The sequence below is a fragment of the Thamnophis sirtalis genome, unplaced genomic scaffold (genome assembly GCF_051295495.1).
Source record: "Thamnophis sirtalis isolate CommonGarterSnake01/CBP01778 unplaced genomic scaffold, rThaSir2_p1.2 scaffold_6, whole genome shotgun sequence".
Classification (NCBI taxonomy): Eukaryota; Metazoa; Chordata; class Lepidosauria; order Squamata; family Natricidae; genus Thamnophis; species Thamnophis sirtalis.
This window is the reverse complement of record NW_028261386.1, coordinates 16884801-16900160: the sequence shown is the minus strand read 5'-3', so window position 1 is coordinate 16900160 and position 15360 is coordinate 16884801.

Below are 15360 nucleotides of genomic sequence, written 5' to 3'. Positions count from 1 at the left end.
AGCCTCAACTGGTCCAGCGTTATTGTGTTTGCAAAAAAATAGTACAGGTGACATCTATTGTTTTCTTCTTGACATTTTCCAAGCAATGGCATTCTTGGAAGGATGGCAAACATCTAAAACCTGCTTGGTTTCCAACATACATCCCATTTGTAAGATAGGGATGGAGAAAGTTTTGTATCCAAATGTTTCTAGAGGTGAATGCCAGCAAGCCAGAGCAAAAGAGTCAGGTAAATTATGGGTGAGATTTGATCTAGCCTGCAATGAGCTGGCTAGATTGCTTTTAATTTTTTTTATTTTAATTTTTAGGTATACAGTATCACTGGGAGACCAGATTAGTCCACTGTGTAAGAGGTTCAAGAAGTAAAACATGCAAATTATCCATATCCTAAGGAGATGGTGAGGAAAGTTTTGGACTGGCAGAGCTTAAAAAAAAATCCAACTACATGAGGCTTCCTCCTAAATCTGCTTCACGGCAAAGGACCACAATTCAAGAATAAATTACATGCAAAGTTCTCAAAATTTCATTCTAATTAATGAACCTTCTGTAGAAATCTTTGCTCATTGTGGCTATTAGAGATACTGCCAATTGGAGTTATCAGTTAGATGAACTTGTGTATTCTCCAAGTTGAAAGAGTTGTCTTTCAACTTGGCACACAAAAATCCTAGCTTCAAGTTGGCACTTCCAGTTAATAGATCTGAACAATCTGCCTGTTTTATCTGAGCTGTCACCCAAGTGAAAAATCCTGGGCAATTTAAATTAACAGTTTCAGAGTGCAGTGTTCTTGGAAGGAGCCAGGAAATCAGCTTGTCTCCGCTATCTGCCCCCAATGAACAGAAGGAGGATCACAGCTCAGTTAGGATTACCATATCCATTCTGCAAAAATATGCATGACCATCAGATGGCAAAGAACTACAGGAAGTCATTGCTGGTATCTAGTCCAGTGTTTCTCAACCTTGGCCACTTGAAGATGTCTGGACTTCAACTCTCAGAATTCCCCAGCCAGCAGTCGCTGGCTGGGGAATTCTGGGAGTTGAAGTCCAGACATCTTCAAGTAGCCAAGGTTGAGAAACACTGATCTAGTCCTTCTCCATGTATTGGCAACTCAATACTCATAGACTGAAGGAAAGTGGATGCTCTTTATGTAGAAAGGCCAGCTTCAAATCCTGGCATGCCTTCTGAAAGCCTTAGAAAGAGGGAGGTTGTTGGTTAACAAATATGAAATCTAAATAAATAAATACTATATCAGTCAGCATAGATAGAATCATAGAATAACAGAGTTGGAAGGGACCTTGGAGGTCTTCTAGTCCATGGGTCACCAACCTTTTGGACCTCAGGGACCACCAAATTCATAATTTTAAATCCCACAGACCACTAATATGATTTTTTTAAAAAATAAATAGTATTTAATGCAATATTTAAAAATGTGAATAATTTTTCTGTGGACCACAGCATTTTTTTCATGGAGTTGGTGACCATTGTTCTAGTCCAACCCCTTGCTTAGGCAGGAAACCCTACACCACTTCAGACAGATGATTATCCAACATCTTCTTAAAGACTTCCAGTGTTGGAGCATTCACAACTTCTGGGGGCAAGTTGTTCCACTGATTAATTGTTATATTCTGTTTTCCAGGGAAGGTACATTCACACAAACCATTAAGCTTGGTTAATGTTCATTAAACATTAACAAAACAACAACAGTACTTGTTTTGTATAAACTTCATCCATCTGATTAGCTTATGGGTCAAGAAGATATTGTGCGCATCCAGCAAATGGGTTAATGGTAGTAATAGCTTGTATGAAGGGTCGAAGTATAAACTACTAAACTCAAACAAAGCAGTTCTGATAGCTAAATTTAATAATTCCCAATTCCTAACCCATTTTCCATCCCTATGCATGGAAACTTCTGATTTTATATAGAAGGAAGGAAGGAAGGAAGGAAGGAAGGAAGGAAGGAAGGAAGGAAGGAAGGAAGGAAGGAAGGAAGGCTCTACCCCATTGTTCAGTTTCTCAAGCCACTCTAAGAGTAGCAGTCCCAGAACCATGGGTTACTAGGTTAAAAAAGACTGCATACCAAATGAGATAGCTTCACATTTACACTCATATGGCTGCCAAAAGTTGAAGCAGTAGCTGTCCATGTACCATCTGATTAATTAATTCAGGATAAGTTTGAGCTCCTGAGACCTGAGGAAGTCGACACAGATACATAGGCACCTATTCTTAAGCCCAAGTATTTGCTGAAGTAATTTCTCTCTAGATCTCCATCCTTCATTAGGGTAGAGTAGACAAATGCTTCTTGGAACTGACAAAAATTCTGTATAGGTAGTTCTCAAATTCAGGAACTGTCCTGAATCTCAGTGCTGAATATGATGGCACTTCTTCCACAACCTCAGGCTTGAGAATTAAGGGAATCATCGAATCATAGGGCTGGAAGGGACTTTGGAGGTTTTCTAGTCCAAACCCCTGCCTAAAGAAGGAAGGGGAAGGAGAGGAGGAAGGAGGAAAGTAGAGAAGGGAGGGAGGGAGAAAGGAAAGGGAAAGGAAAGGAGGATGGAAGGGAGAGAAAAGGAAGGAGAGAGGGTAGAAAGGGAAAGAGGAAGAGCAGGAGTAAGGGAGAGGTAAGGGAAGAAGAAAGGGGAAGGAGAGGAGAAAGGAAGAAAGTGGAGAAGGGAGAGAGGGTGAAAAGAAAGAGGTAAGGAGAGGAGGATGGAAAGGAGAGAAAGAGGAGGAGAGAGGGTAGGAAGGGGAAGAGGAAGAGCAGGAGTAGGAGAAAGGTACAGGAAGAAGGAAGGGAAAGGAGAGGAGGAAGTACAGAAGGGAGGGAGGGAGAAAAGAAAGGGAAAATAAGGTGGTGTTACAACAGGAGGAAGGGATGGTAAACAAAGCAACCCAAACTGTATATTATAACCTATTAAATGAAATAATAAATGTATAAAAATGATAAATGTTAAAACACCTGTAACCAAACGACATGCTGTATGTGATGATGGGTTTTTTTGTGTTTTTTTTGTTTTTTGTTTGTTGTGTGTATGTGTTGTCTATGTAATAATAAAAAAAATATATTAATAAAAGGAGTCCTTATTCCATTCCCCACAGAAGGTTGTTCAATCTTTTATTGAAAACCTATAGTGATGAAGTACCCACAATTCTGGGAGGCAAGCTATTCCACTGACTAATTGCTCAGGTAGGATCTCCCTCTGAGAATCTCCCTCCCATTGCTTCTTGTCCTGCTGTCAGATGCTATGGAGAATAAATTGACACCTTCTTCCCTGTGTGCTCTTGGATGCAAAATTACAGTTGGAGATGTATGTAAGCTTGGTGATCTAGGCATCACTTTGTCTAGTGAGTCATCTTCACCAGTTTTTGTATGGAGATAATCAGTATCCCCATGGTTTCCCACGCTATGGTTTTCCCAGTTTGTAATGTATGGCTGTGAAGGTTAGACCATAAGAAAGGCTGAGCACCAAAGAATTGAAGTGTCGGTGTTCCAAGTATCACATAGAATTAAATCAGAGTCCAAGGCAAAACGATCCTTAAAGTTCCAATTTAATAAATCAGACATTTTAGCACATCTGTGTAATCCCAATTGTGAAAATTACATCAGAATCCCACCCAGTTTAAAGTTCATGATCTTGTCCCCATACCCACAATCCATCACATAGTCCAATCTTCTTCTTCCATGCTGGCATCTACACCCAGTTGCTTCCGGTCAGGTGCAAAGGTGCAGAGACAAAAGATGACCTTGGTCTTCTAGAAAAGAATGACAACAATACATTCCACAATCCTACTCCTTTCTATTCCCCCCTCCCATAAACTATACTAATGAAACAGCATAATGAAATAAGAGAAAGTGTGGCAGGCCAAAATTCTAAAAGGAATAGAATTGCAGGCCTGACATGAGGCCTTTGAACTATGTTGCTGGAGAAGACTCCTGAGAGTCCCTTGGACTGCAAAGTGATCAAACTGGTCAGTCCTGGAGGAGATCAACCCTGACTGCTCTTTAGAAGGCCAGATCCTGAAGAGGAAACTCAAATATTTTGGCTACCTAATGAGAAGGAAGGACTCCCTGGAGAAGAACCTAATGCTGGGAAAAATTGAGGGCAAAAGAAGAAGGGGACGACAGAGAATGAGGTGACTGGATGGAGTCCCCGAAGCAGTAGGTGTGAGCTTAAATGTACTCCAGAGGATGGTAGAGGACAGGAAGGCCTGGAGGAACATTGTCCATGGGGTTGCGATGGGTTGGACATGACTTCGCAACTAACAACAATAAATCAGTATCTCAGTAGTGCTACTAACTAAACCCTCAACTGAGTTACTGTAATGCATTCTTTTTTGGACTGTCCTTGAAGAAGGTATGGCATTCACAGATGGAGCAACGTGTGGTGGCTCAGAAGAAGTTTGCATATTACCTCGTTCTACTAGAGTTGAACTGATTTGCCAGTCAATTTAAGGTATAAGTTGGTGTTTCTCAACTTCAGCAACTTTAAAATGTGTGGACTTCAACTCCCAGAATACCCTAGCCAAACTGTTCCTTAATATTACTGGGGTTGAGAAAAACTGATTTACATATCTAAAATTCTACAAAGTAGATTAAGGGAGAAGAACGCTCAAGAATTCAAAACTATTTAAGGCTTTAAGAGGTCAAAACCCAGCACTAGAACTGGGGTTGGAAACAAAAATAGAAAGCTGGGATAGCTATTTCAAGATCAGAGATACATTGTAAAGCAGGAGTCTCCAACCTGGGCCACTTTAAGACTTGTGGACTTCAACTCCCAGAGTTCCTCAGCCAGCTTTGCTTGTGGACTTGTGGACTTCAACTCCCAGAGTTCCTCTTTGGCTGAGGAACTCTGGGAGTTGAAGTCCACAAGTCTTAAAGTGGCCAAGGTTGGAGAGTCCTGTTGTAAAGTACATGATATCAACTATCTATTTTGCACTTTTACATTATTTGAAGTTACCAACACATACGAAGGTCAGTTACATGGGTTACAACTGTCTAAATTAGACATAATGAAATCATATTTTGGTGTGGCCAGATCATTTTTCTCAGGGAATGGTCCAATTGACTTTCAATGAATGCTTGCCAAAGACTGTCCTTATTTGGTGCTCATGTGGATTTCCCCCCCCCAAAAAAAACCCCAAATGGGGATGAAATTGCTTTGGGGTTAGAAAAGGCTTCATTCACTTTGATGGGTAACCCCACCAGGAACTGAATAGAGCAGTGTTTTTCAACCACTGTGCCGCGGCACACTAGTGTGCCGTGACATAGTGTAAGGTGTGCCGTGGGAAAATTACTTTATATATAGTCAATATAGGCACAGAGTTAAATTTTTTTAACATTTTCTAATGGTGGTGTGCCTCGTGATTTTTTTCATGAAAAAAGTGTGCCTTTGCACAAAAAAGGTTGAAAAACACTGGAATAGAGGAAATGCTCCTTGCTGATTCAGTGCTGTTTCAATAGAACAGACCATCATATGTGAAATTCCACATGACCTCACAATGGCTGAAGCCAATTTTGTTTTCATTTAGTTAGTTAGGTCCTGTCCTGATGGGAGAGGTCATCTGATGAGATAAAAGATACTATTTCCTTTTTCTTTTGTGCTGAACAAAAATGTTATGCTTTAATACTGGAAAGAGAGTGCTTTTTTCCCCCAATCTGAAGTTGAAACCCTGCGAAATCGTAGGTCTTGTTTCCATTTTGGATCCTGTGGTCCTGCTAAGGATGATAAAATGAAGAAGCTGATTGCAAGGATAGAAGATTTTAAATTACTACTAAATCAGTGCTGGGTGATGGAATGGGACAACTTGCCATGTTACAATTCAATTTAATTATTTAAAAAGAGGGCTGCGAAAATATTTACAGACCCCTCACATCCTGGACATAAACTGCTTCAACTCTAACCCTCAAAACAACACCATAGAGTACTGCACACCAGAACAACTGGACACAAGGACAGTTTTTCCCTGAACGCCATCACTCTGCTAAACAATAATTCCCTCAACACTGTCACACCATTCACTAAGGCTGCACTACTATTAATCTTCTCATCATTCCTATCACCCATCACCTTCCACCTATGACTGTATGACTGTAAGTTTATTGCTTGTATTCTAACGATTTATACTGATTGTTTCCTAGTATGATTTGATTGCTTATTTGTACCCTATGACTATCATTAAGTGTTGTACCATTCTGATTCTTGACGAATGTATCTTGTCTTTTTATGTACACTGAGAGCATCTGCACCAAAGACAAATTCCTTGTGTGTCCAATCACATTTGGCCAATAAAGAATTCTATTCTATTCTATTCTATTCTACTCTATTAAAAGTTTTAATTTTTGTCATTTATATTTCATTTTGTCCCTCCTTTGGCATCCTTTCTTTAATGATTCCATTTCATTATTTCTTTGATATTAGTGTAACTCTTGTCCTAGGGTGAGTTGGCTGTGACGAGTTGGCCACAGTGAGTTGTCGTAGATCCTATCTCAGAATTGTAGCTCATGGGCTACAAATGGCATGTAAACGACAGGCAGCCACTGCTTGCTTCAGTGACTAAGAAAACAACAAAATGTACATCCTGACATCATGAGGTAGATCCAGCCCTTTCACATTTGCAAATTGAGGTGTAAATATAGTTTAAATCATGCAATGCATGATTTTTGTACATATGCCTAAGTGGTTTACATGCCATATGTAGCACATGAACTACAATTTTCAGATGCACTGCTTTTTAATAAGCACTGAAATTCATTAGGCTTAATGCATGTGTTTTATCCCTAGTGTCACATAACAGAGTGAACTCCCATTACTTATCCCAGCTTCTGCCAACCTAGCAGTTTGAAAGCATGTAAAAATGCAAGTAGAAGAATAGGGACCACCTTTAGTGGGAAGGTAACAGCGTTCCGTGTGCCTTTGGTGTTTAATCATGCCACGGAGACATTTTCAGACAGCACAGGCTCTTCGACTTTGAAATGGAGATGAGCACTGCCCCCTAGAGTCAGGAAGGACTAGGGGAACCTTTACCTTATGTGTTTTATTTATATTTTTAAAAGTCCAGCATTGACCCTTATAATGATATCTCCATGGAACTTCAAGAGACTCCAAATTGTGGGAATTGAGCATTTTGGCTGCCTGGAAAAAAAAACAGTTTTCCTTTCCGTTCACAGTAATGGAAAGCAAAATAAATGCAGAATTGTACTTTTAATTGCTGGCAATGATTAACACAGAAATTATGACAACATCTGTTGGAATATCAGAATCCTTGAGGGCCTTTCAGGAAATACTATTATTACTGTTTTGGCAAATTAGCAAAATGGGAGAATTACAACAAAATCCAGTAAGAGCTGAATCTTCCTTTGATTAAAGGTCCTGGTTTGTGTTACCAATTATTCTTCACAACTTTGCTTGTTTTTTCTAATCAAAGCTAAAAAATACCGTCCAGTTAGCAGATCTGTCAGCGGCCTGTATATTTGTAGTCACCCTCCATAAACTTCATTGTGAGATTTTTAAGAATGGTATGTTGATTGATTTGGAGTTTCTGTGTTTTATGATGGTATTCATAATGAGAGTGTTTGTTTTTTTAAAATGCAAATATTGGAAGGTCGTTGGGATCATTTATTTTAAATTAAAGATTAATCTTAAACACGAGTTACAATGGATCTGGTTTACTGCAAAGCTCAAGACAAGTTGTGAAAAAAAACCTTGAATTCCATAAAGGCCCATTTTTAATAAATAAAACATCAGAATGATGGCAAGACCATTTGGGAACCATCTTGGTTAGTGGTTAAGGCACTAGGATAGAAACCAGGAGAATGTGAGTTCTAGTTCTATCCTAGGCATGAAAGCTGATTAGGTGACTTTGAGACGATCATCAGGACACTGTGAGTTCTAGTCCCATCCCCCAAGGCATCAAAGCCAACTAGGTGACTTTGGGACAATCACCAGGACACTGTGAGTTCTAGTCCTGTCCCGTGCATGAAAGCCAACTGGGTGACTTTGGGCCACTTGCTTGCTCTCAGCTTATGATGTCAGGCTTAGACAAGTCAGTTGGTCAATTCCTGTTGGAATCAGTGGATGAATACTTTGTTGTTGTTGTTAGTTGCAAAGTTGTGTGTGATCCATTACAACCAGGGTTGAAATTCAGCAGGTTCCAACAGGTTCTGGAGAACCGGTATCAGAAATTTTGAGTAGTTCAGAGAACCAGGAAATACCACCTCTGGCTGGTTCCAAAGTGAAGGAGGGAATGAGGATTTTGCAATATCCTTCCCCTGTCATGCCCACCAAGCCACATCCTCAGAACCGGTAGTAAAAACTTTTAATTTCACCATTGATCACGACCCCATGGACAACATTTCTCCAGGCCTTCCTGTCCTTTACCATCCTCTGGACTCCATCCAGCCACCTCATTCTCTGTCATCCCCTTCTTCTTTTGCCCTCGCCCATCTTTCCCAGCATTAGGCTCTTCTCCAGTGAGTCCTTTCTTCTCATTAGGTGGCCAAAGCACTTGAGTTTCATCTTCAGGATCTGGCCTTCTAAAGAGCAGTAAGGGTTGATCTCCTTTAGGATTGACCTGAATACTGGATTGATCCAAAAAAGCCAATCCTGCACTTGCTAGGAAGAAATAAAAGAATGGAAAGGAAAGGAACAGAAAAGAAAAGAAAAAAAGGCAGATCCATTGCTTTGCTTGTACTCATCTGCTCAGACACAAGAGAATAATAAATTGGGAATTGTCAATAAATGTTTTGGATGGGAAGGGTGGCTAGAGAGGACAGGAAGGAGCAATCTTCTGGGGTGTTTTGAGAGCAGCTAGAGGCAACCACTGCTGCAGCTATTTTGTATAGTAAATAGGTAAGGCCCCTCCCCATGGCAACCAATGTCCTTGAACATCCAAAACATATTCTCAAATGCCCAGCATGTCTCCAGGTCAAAGAGATTGGGATCTGTGTCTCTTGTTCTTTACTATTTACTAATCTTCACCTTTAAATACCTTTGGCCTACATGATTGAGTCTTCACTGACATATTACAACACATTTGGGGAGGAACTCCTGAAGTTGGCATGTCAAGAGTTGGTACATTCCAACGACTTTCTGACTCTCTGCCTAACGAATTTTGTTCTGACTGATGAAGTTGATTAGATGAGCAGAGAAATGTCTCAGATTAACAAAATGTGGTCCAGTTGTCGTGATTCGCCCTTTAGACACCTTTGGCCTAGTTGACTTTTCATTTGACTTATTTTTTACTACAAAGAGCTACGGTGGCGCAGTGGTTAGAATGCAGCATTGCAGGTTAATTCTGCTGACTGCCAACTGCCAGCATTTCAGCTGTTTGAATCCCACCTGGCTCACGTTTGACTCAGCTTTCCATCCTTCCGAGGTCAGTGAAATGAGGACCCAGATTGTTGGGGGCCATAGGCTGACTCTGTAAACCGCTTAAAGAGGGCTGTAAAGCATTGTCAAGTGGTATATACTGTAAGTCTAAGTGCTATTGCTATTGCTACCTAATGTTATCGTTTTGTCTTCCCTTCTTTCTCAGGAGAGGGGGAATAGGTTTCAAATGATTTCCAATGTCCCAAAACAGACAAGAACAGGAAGACAACCAGTCAGATGAAAAAGGCCACCAAGAGTTAGAAGCAGCAGAAAAGGAGTTGGAAGCCAATGCAGACGTAACAGATTTTAGCCTGCTAGATGGTCCTCAGACTTCAACCGCGGAACAAACACTGAAGCCTGAGAGTTGGCTTTGGGGATGGTTTCCCTTCCCCCTTCTCTCTGGGCTGACCTGGTTGGGAGACAGGTATTGGTCAATGCTTTAAACCAGGTGTCTTCTCCTTCATAGTGGTCAGACTTGAAAGGCTCCATTTAAAATTAACAGAGGGTGGAAATGTGGAATCCTAACACTGGGGAGATCTTTGGAGGCTATTGACTGCATCTCTGTACTCAGTACTACAGATCTGCAATTTCTCTGATGGCATCCTTTAAGCTCTGGATTCCCCATGGATTGCGGGGGGCTGAAATTCAATTAAGGTGTTGCTGAGTACCATGTGTCAGGTTTCTGAAAGAGGCCCTAATTGATTCATGAGCCTTGAGCCAAGTTTCAAAAGAAAACCAGTCATTTATTGGGAGCACCGTTTTGCAATACCTCATTGCAGTCAGATCTGAGCCTCATTTGAATTATAGCTGAACTTTATCCCGGTTCCTTCCCTCCCCTCAGACTGTGTCATAAATCACATTCCCCAATGAGGTGCACCCCTTCCAAGCCTGCTGTAGTAATCTGAGATCCGACTCTATCTGTAAGTATGTGTGGAATGTGCTCCCCCCCTTTCCTCACCATGGCAACTTTATGAATTGACACCATGTTAGGGACAGTTGAAAATATGGTTCTTGAAGCAAGAAGCAGCCCAAGTCTTTAAACTACCCATCAATTGAAACTCTCATATTATGATAAGTCCTGCCTCTTTTTCCCAACTGGACACCATGCAATTAAGTACAGGGCGGGGCATAACCTTTTCCTAGGGGGTCACAGCAACACTTGTAATAACAACACAAATAATTCATACACCATTCGAAAGCCCATCAAAAACTGAGTTTATTGACACGATTTAATAGTCAGTATGACCACCATTAGCCCTTCGAACAGCATTCAAACGAGGTGGATAAGAACACAACAAATCTTCAAACAGTCATTATTTTGCAATTCTAGGGCGGGGCATAACCTTTTCCTAGGGGGTCACAGCAAGATCGACAGCAGTTTACAACTTCCGCGACACCTCATTTTAAAGCCCATAAAAAACTGAATTGAATGAGCTATTAAATGTTAAATTTGCTTTAAGAATGGCTGGAAAATTCGATTCGGAAGAACAAAGGATCATTGACAGAATAAAATGCATTGCCTTTCGAGAGGCACCTCGTTTGAATGCTGTTCGAAGGGCTAATGGTGGTCATACTGACTATTAAATCGTGTCAATAAACTCAGTTTTTGATGGGCTTTCGAATGGTGTATGAATTATTTGTGTTGTTATTACAAGTGTTGCTGTGACCCCCTAGGAAAAGGTTATGCCCCGCCCTGTAATTTTCACATTAAAATCCTCTTTGGCAAGGAGCAAAACCAGTGGCCATGTGAACAAGGCCTGTGTCTCATAGCAATGAAAACCATCATTTGTAAAGCAATTCTTCTGTTTCTAAACCCTGCATCTTCCCGTGTTTATTTTCAAAGGGCAACTCTAAGTTTCATATCATCCAAGGGAAAATATAACTTTTTTCTGTTCATATTTTCCAAAGGGTGCTGGACTGTTCATTTTATTAAACAGATTGTCCCTCTCTTGCCCTACTGTCTTAAAATGTTTACTCGGGAGTTACAGTAAGTCTTACTGGGTTCAATCAAGCTCCTAGTCAATGTACCATATTTTTCAGACTATAAGATGCACCGGTGTATAAGACGCACTGAGATTTCAAAGAGATAAGTTTAAAAAAAGCCTTTGTCCTCTCTGGCCCCCAGGAGCACTCTGCAGGAGCAGGGCTGGGCAGGAGGCCAAAATGTCCCACTTTTGCAAAAGACAGAAAACAGCCAATTTTTCACAAAAATGAGGGCATTTTTGCCTTCCTTCAGCCCTGCTAAAGCCAGCAGAGTGCTTCTGAGGGCTGGGGGAAGGCAAAGATGCCTCTGATTATGCGAATAATTGGCCATATTTTGCCTGTTTTTTTCCCCAAAAATGGGATGTAGGGGTGGGGCTTTGGGAGGCCAAAAATGGTTGTATTCAGTGTATAAGATGCACCAACATTTCCACGCTCTTTTAGGGGGGGGGGAAGATGTGTCATTCTCTGAAAAATATGGTAACTGAATAGAACTTATACCACCTACATTTTAGAGAAAGCTGTAAATTGCTGAACGGCTCAAAGGCAATCATATCAGCATTTTTGCTGCTCCCACCTTCTGTCATCATTGATGAATGCAATAGGACTGGAGTGTCAAACTCAATTTCATTGAGGGCCACATCAGAGTTGTGTTTGATCTCAGGAGGATGTGGCTAGGGTGGGTGTAGCCAGCCCAACATCACTCATATTGGGGGCATCTGTGGTGGCTTGAGTGCTCTGCCAGAGGAAACGGGCTCCCAAGGTCCGTTTCTGGCTGCAACAGCCTCCTGCAATCCTCTGCCAGAGAAAATGCAGCTCAAGAGGGCTTCACTGGCAGAGGCAATGCGGGCCAGTCCTTCGCTGTTTCCAGGGCAGCCCCGTGCGCCAGATTTAAGCACCCTGCAAGCCAGATCTTGAGTTTGACACCCTAGCTCTGTGGTTGAGTTCAGAGGAAGAATCAGCTTTGGAAGTTTCCATCACAGTTAGAAAGAAAAAGTTTGTTTTGCCCCTTCCCCTAGGGAATTTTTTTAAAAAAACTGTTTGTAAAAATGAACATCTGGAGCTATCCGCTCGTTTGATTATTTGCAAATACAAGGTAGTCCTCAACTTATGACCACAATTTAGTCCAAAATGTATGTTGCTAAGTGAGACATTCATTAAGTGAGTTCTGCTCCATTTTATGACCTTTTGTGCCACATGTTAAGGGAATCATTGCAATTGTTAAGTTAGTAACACAGTTCCCTCTCAATGTCACTTTGTACAATGTACAAAGTGACATTGTAACTTTGAACAGGAACTAATAAAAGGTTCTAAGTCGAGGATTACCTGTAATCACAGCCTTAAGCAGCACAGGTACATTATATGTGGTACCTTGTTTAATAGTAGTAACTGTGATCTTGGAGTCCTCGTGGACAATCACTTAAAATATGAGCCAGCTGTGTGCAGCAGCTGCCAAAAAAGCCAACACAGTTCTAGGCTGCATAAACAGAGGGATAGAATCAAGATCACGTGAAGTGTTAATACCACTTTATAAGGCCTTGGTAAGGCCACACTTGGAATACTGCATCCAGTTTTGGTTGCCATGATGTAAAAAAGATGTGGAGATTTTAGAAAGAGTGCAGAGAAGAGCAACAAAGATGATTAGGGGACTGGAGGCTAAAACAAATGAAGAACAGTTGCATAAATTGCGTATGTCTAGTTTAGTGAAAAGAAGGACTAGGGGAGACATGATAGCAGTATTCCAGTATCTCAGGGGCTGCCACAAAGAAGAGGGAGTCAAGCTGTTCTCCAAAGCACCCGAGGGTAGAACAAGAAGCAATGGGTGGAAACTAATCAAGGAAATAAGCAATCTAGAACTAAGGAGAATTTCCTGACAGTTAGAACAATTAATCAGTGGAACAACTTGCCTTCAGAAGTTGTGAATGCTCCAACACTGGAAGTTTTTAAGATGCTGGATAATATTTATCTGAGGTGGTGTAGGGTTTCCTGCCTAAGCAGAGGGTTGGACTAGAAGACCTCCAAGGTCCCTTCCAACTCTGTTATTCTATTCTATTCTATTCCATTCTAACAAGTGGCTTAATTCTTTCTTTGCTGCAGAAACAAGCCTCTTCAGGAGCCAGTTTGCTGCCAAGTCCAGAGGAAAAAAACATCCAGTAATATGTGCCCAGCATGTGAGATTATGTTCTGCAAAAAATGTGAGACGTTACATTACAGCCGGGTCTTCATTGAACATGGGCTCTTGGGTCACAGCACAGAGAGCTTGCCAGAGGCTCTGAGTCCCACCTTGAGCACAGGCAAGACACATTTCTGGGTTTCTATATTGTAAAATTTGTAGACTCAGCCACCAGTGTCTGGGTTTATTTATTTAGCAAGTTGGTAAAGCTGAGAAAATCTTCCGAGACCAGGAATGGTGCTAATGATATGGAAAGAACGGCTGTTTCATTTCTTTTCTGGTGATGGTAAATGTAAAATAGCTTATGAAATTCCCAGCAGCATCGGATTCGCTCCCTTGAGAGGACAGACCCTAAAATAGCTCCAAAAAGGGATAATTTAAGAACTTTGGTTACTTTGACGTAATGGCTTGGGTGCTGGCCTAGAAATCAGGAGACTGGGAATTCTAGTCCTGCCTTAGGTGTGAAAGCCAGCCGGGTGACTTTGAACAAGCCACAGTCTCTCAAACCCACCCATCTCACTGAGTTCCTGTTTGTATGGATGTTTTGCGCTGACTAAAAATAAACAAGGGATAAACATCTCTTTTTGGCTCCGGTTTGTCAGCTTCTTATCCCACCCTTTTCCCAGACTCTGAATCAAGAACTCAAGTTGTTACAGGACTTCAAATGTGTGAGTAGGCTCAGCTTAGCCCACAGTCAATGTGTTTCCGTGGCTGAAGACAGATGTGAGTTTGAATGTGGATTTTCCAATCCTAGCATAACTTCTTAACTACAATTCCACACTGGTTTTATCCCAGAGTTCTACAGAAATTGTATCGGGCTTAGTATTCAAAAACCACCTGCCTCTCAGCATTCAACATATGGAAACAACCAGGGTGGGCTTCAAAAACTTTAGGTTCTCTATCCAGTTGCTGAGTGGGCGTGGCCATGGTGGGCGTGGCCTAGTCTGCCTCCTGAACAAGATGTTTAACTTATCACCAGTGGAAACAATGCTGGGCTGGATAAACGTTGGTCTGATTTAACTGTTTTTATTCCAGGTTCCATAGACGTAGTTGGTGCTCCAGCGGAAGCAGAAGGCAGAGAGACAAAGTGGCCATAAAGAGGGAACAATGGATTTATTTCTTGATGGTCCACCCACATCACCAGCCATCTGCTTAATTTATTAACCTAAAAGAGTGGAAGTTTGCCCAAGTTCACCATAACTACTTATATATGTATGGTGATAGGATTGTTTAGTTGTAAATAAAATCTATTTGGCTTTGAGGATTTCCAAAAACATGGAGTAAAAACAAAGTTGGAACGATACTAGAAGAATCTTGAGTATTGCATCCTAAGGCTTAAAATGGTTCTAATTTCTACTCTGCGTATTCAACGCCTAGATTTTGACTATGACCTAGTCCATTTCATATTTTTATTTATATCAATGTTCTCCAACCTGTGACCTCCATGTTGGTAACCTCTCCTACGTGGTGGGATTCAAATAATTTAACAACCAGTTCTCTGCCCTAATGACCAGCTGGGAAGGCGTGGCTTGGTGATCATGTGACCGGGTGGGCGTGGTCAACTCAACATCACTCACGTCGATGGGCACTTCGCCTTAGCTGTTCCAATGTAATAAGGGTTAACCGGAGAGGCAGTTTCTGTAAGCAGGGCAATAAAGATTAGGCTAGAAACAACACCAGAATGTTTCCTTCCTGCCTTCCTTACAGGATTAGCCCTGTAAAGTGGAAAAACACAAAATGAAATTTCTTCTGAACTGTTTAGAAAGTTAACAACCAGTTCTCCTGAATAGGTGCTAACTGGCTGAATCCCAACAATGTTCTCTTCAGAACCTCTTATGACCATC